Raw genomic sequence first — 4,884 nt, 5'->3', positions numbered from 1 at the left:
TTATAGATGTGCAAAACTTTGGGATTTGTTAAGCATATAATTCGATATCAAAATTAGTATTGAAAAATCAGTTTCCAGGAACTTGCCTTGAGTATCATGAATATACCCGAACAATACGATATTTGAGTTTAATACATGTTCAAACATTATGTCGACACTTATGAATATTCTTGGACTAACTTGTGTGCATGTGGATGTCTGCAGAAACCCGAAAACAACAACAGACTAGTCGAAAGTGTAGAATACAATCAGACATAAACATGATCGGGATCAATGCTTGCCACAAAGGATCAGTGTTATCTAGGAATCGGTCCTGAATATTTTTCTGATCCTCCCAAAATTAGCAAGGGTCCCCATTTTTAGATGAGTTGCGTCCCACTATGTGAGGATGCGGTTTTTATATGGTTTAAAACCACTGTTTGTTAGAATGTTTATATAAAATTTATGTTATAATTGAACGATGGAAAACATTAACCTATATTGGCCTTGTTTCGAGGTTTCATTATACTGTGTGTAGTAAATCAGATGAGTATTACAAAATACTTTTTTTTTTGAAGGAAAAAGGGTCACTACTAATAGATTACCTCATTCAAATTGAGATTCCACAGAACACACAATGTGAAGGAGAATCCATTTGTGTTCCATTATACTGTGTGTAGTAAATCAAATAGATTATCTCATATGTCAAACTGACACAAAGTAGGTGCCACAGAAATTACACTTTTAGGTACAACAACAAATTTCTTCTAAGGTTGTGTTTGATAACAGCGAAAGGAAACAATTCCATGGAATCAGTTTCTTGGGGAGGCAAGGAAAGACTTTCCATGGAATTCCATGAAATTGAGTTTAAAACATACTTTAGACCACACTTTTATTGCAATTCCATGGAAACAGATTTTTGACCAAACGACGAAAAACACCCTGTTTCCATGAAAAGATGGCTGATTCCATGAATTTAATTCCTATCAAACACAGCCTAAGTTTACCGAAATTTCCTTAATTCTTTGCACAAGAAAATAGATACTCCATGGAACATCACTGGCCGCTGGGGCTTTCGAGGGATATGCCAAATAATTGGGGATTTGAGCCAGGATTACCACAAAGTTGTGGGAGACTGCATTTGCCACGGGGGTTCTATTCTTATTTTAATTGCCATAGACTATTCACAATATCTTTCTTTTTTTTGCAAATAAAACATTACGTAACAACGAAACATCCAGAGGTCTTATTGTTCAAAGTAGAGATATGAAAAACATTTCCTTTAAAATAGATACTCTTTCAGATTTGTGTTCGCGTCCTCGCCCATATTCGTCTCTTCCAGGGCGCATTCCTCCGCAGTGAGTGGAGGGAGTTGCCTTGTCTTTCGCCTCACGTTAGACTTGTGCCATTCGCTCTTGAAGTGTTCCCGGTATTGCTTGATGTCTCCTAATATGAACGCATTGCACGTGTTGCATTTGTTTTGCTTCACCTCGACCACTTCAGTGTTTGGCTTCTTTTCAGCAGCACCATCATTAACTGTGGAAATCGACTGTTTTCGTAATCTCTCACTCAATTTGGTAACATCTAACTCTGCAGTGTGATGACATGGTTCAACGACGTCCTCATTACCATCGTAGTTATCAACATTGGCATCCTTCTCAAAGTGCACTGACACTTCAAGTATTTCCACCCTACCATGATAATTCCTAACCAAAGAATCACAGTCTCGGAAAAAACTAGGCGCAATCTCACAAACCAATGCCACCAGCTGATTTCCATACTCATCTTGCGAAACAATTTCTGCATTCCATGCGTCGAGCTTTTCCATCAGAAAAGGAAAACCCTCTTTAGGTACGACGAGCTTTAACCTCATTGGTGTTCTTTTAATGGGATAGTGCTTCTGAAGCTCACGGATAACTTGAATGGCCTGTTTCTTTGGTTTGTCATGCGGATCAACAGAAAAATGGATTTCGCGCATAAGCCGCTCAATCATACCAACACTATATGGACGTTTTGTATCTAAATTAATCGTCTTCTCCATGACTATGGTTGCAATATTCCGGAACTGAGTTGATAACTGAGTATCTCTTTCCATCCCTCCAACTTGAAGCTCTCCCTTCTGCAAAATCTCCATGCAAATCGCTGATATGTCATCTGTTTCAAAATCCCACGTCAATTCTCTCGAGTTAGCTATTACTCCTTTTGAAACGCTAGAGTAGACGGTATGCGACTACAATACTTCATTTATATCTTTTTCTGCTCCAGAACGCCATGAGAGGACTTTGTTCTTAAAACAAGCAACCTCGAATCGCCTATAACGCTTCGTGTAACGAACAATCGCAATGTTTGTCAGTTTCTTTTGGCCTGCTGGATTTATACTATTTCCCTTTCCTCGTTTAGACATTCTCTCTGTAAGAAAGAGTGCAATAACAAATAGCTAAGAACTGAGCAAATAACTTCTATTAATCTTCCTCTGCTGCATATTAGACCTTCTTATATAGACTTCGATCATATCTAAAACTACTAGATTAGGAAAAGGAAATCATCGGAGTTGGGAAACCAATTAAGTCTGGGATAAGGAAATCCTAAATTAACATAAACCCAAAAATAGGAAACTGTTTATAGATTCTTTAGAAGATAGGAGCGGACCGGTCGGTTGGACTGGCAAAGTACAGTATAAATATATTCTTAAAGATTTTTTTTGAATCGGGTGATTCCGGTCTAACCAGTGAACCAATACCAATTGATCCAAGTGGGTTTTCAGTCGGTTTGAACTTTGAACAAGTAATTCATTTTTCCTTTGTACATCTATATAAACAAATAGCTCCGTCTGTTTAATACCAAAAACAAGACATCCTGCTACTCTCAATGATTACAGGCCAATTGGCTAGTGTAACATTGTATCTAAAATTATATCTAAATTGTTAGTTAGCATGATGAAACGGATAAAATCATCTCTCCAACTCAAACTGCTTACGTTCCTAAAAGATTCATAAATGACAATATCATTATTGCCCACGAAATAATTCACTCAATGAAGAAATCAAAAAAGAAATCAGGTCAAATAGTTTCAAAACTGGTGGATATGTCGAAAGCGTTTGACTGTTTAGAATTGGAGCTTTATCGATAAAATGCTAGAAAGGCTGGGTTTTTTTGAAGACTGGAGAATACTTATACAATAGTGAATAACATTTACTTCAATCTCAATCAGATTAAATGGTAGTTCTTGCGAAGAATATACTCCAACAAGAGGTTTAAGACAGAGGATCCTCTTTCCCCCTATCTCTTTATCATTGCTATGGAATTCTTCACAAGAAGTCTAACCAAAGCAGAGGACAATCTTCTTCTTCAAGGCATTAGGGTAGTTAAAAAATATCCTTCAGTTAACCATCTTCTATTCGCAGATCAAAAGAACATTAATCATAGTCTTCACATTCTCAAAGAATTTGGTGAACTATCTGGGCAATCGATAAATTTTTCAAAGTCAGCAGCTTTTATTACATGTGATGTTTCAGATGATGAAAAACTGAACATTGTCTGAAAGTTAAGAGTTAAACAACTCTGTTCTTCGGATAAATAATTGGGGCTATTGATACTACTAAGTAAAAAAAGACCAAATCCTGTCAACCTATTAATGATGCTTTTGAGAACAGACTTCAAGGTTGGAACTCTAAAATTCAAAATCAAGCATCTAGAACCACCATGGTAAAATCAATTCTAAACTCCGTCCCAGCCCACTACAAGAGCAACTTTAAAATCCCAAAACATACAATCAAACAGTTGAACACAGTTCAAAGAAGGTTTTGGTGGGGTCACAAAGATAATAGAGGTGTCAATTTACTAGCTTGGAACTCTCTATCTTATCCTAAATGTGATGGTGGACTTGGTTTTAGATATTTAGAACAATATAATGTAGCCCTAATTACTAAACTTGCTTGGAGACTCTACACTGAGTCAGATTAACTTTGGGTAAAAATTTTAAAACCCAAACACTCACCATATTGTGAGTTTCTACACTTACAGGAGGAACATCAAAACTCATCTTGGATATGGAAAAGAATAGAAGAATGACCTCAAAAGGTCAGGAAATATCATAGATGGAGTGTAAGATGTGAAATTAAAGTATTTGTTAGAGCACTGCTCGGTCGAACTCGCAAGCGTTGCTATCTCAAGCTTGTTTGTCAAGTTTAGTTTCCAAAACTATAAGTCTTGATTTCTAGTCTACTTATAGCTAAGTCTCAGATTAGGATAGTAAGTGTAGTTAAGCTTTAGACTCCACGGCGTTCATCGAATGAAGAAGAAAAACTACTCAAGGGAACTTGTGTAACTTCATCAACAAAAGGTATGTGGAGACTTGAACTCATCTATCACTCAAAAGTCTATATACTTTATCTCCTATTTGAGACAAAAAGTCGTATTGCTATATATACTTCATTAGACACATTTGGTATTTCGAGCCGAGTTTATCTCGCTTATCTATTTATCGAAATATGTGTTGGTAAGATTTCGTTTTAACCAAGTTCATCTTTTATTCTTGACGCAAGTCAAAATATGATCATTTGAAAATCGCCTTGTAACATCTTACATGATTTGTGTGAGACCGTCATTTGATGTAGACTCAGAATGTTTCGTATTGATCATTCGATCACTTGAAAATTGTTTTGAATCTAATAGTTTGTGTGAGACACCTATCGTCGTCTTCCAAGAATGTTTCAATGATTGAAATGAGGGTTTAGAACATGTAACCATGTTCGGAGATAAACATAGTGTGTATTCACATTTGTGTAAAGTCCAAAACTGGGAACCATAATATGCGTAACCGTACGCGTAGTGGTTGGTTGATGGAAGTCCGGGAGCTAAATATGCGTATCTGTATGCGTACTGGAGAAAGTAAAAGTCCCGTGA

The 4,884-nt window shown here is 36.6% G+C and overlaps 1 pseudogene; it reads right to left on the bottom strand.

Moving 5' to 3' along the window:
* Positions 1-1,261: 1,261 nt before the first annotated feature.
* On the bottom strand, positions 1,262-2,383 carry LOC113296161 (annotated as a pseudogene).
* Positions 2,384-4,884: the final 2,501 nt, after the last annotated feature.

This window comes from Papaver somniferum, chromosome 7 (genome assembly GCF_003573695.1).
Source record: "Papaver somniferum cultivar HN1 chromosome 7, ASM357369v1, whole genome shotgun sequence".
NCBI lineage: Eukaryota > Viridiplantae > Streptophyta > Magnoliopsida > Ranunculales > Papaveraceae > Papaver > Papaver somniferum.
This window is presented reverse-complemented; position numbering and strand designations above follow the sequence as displayed.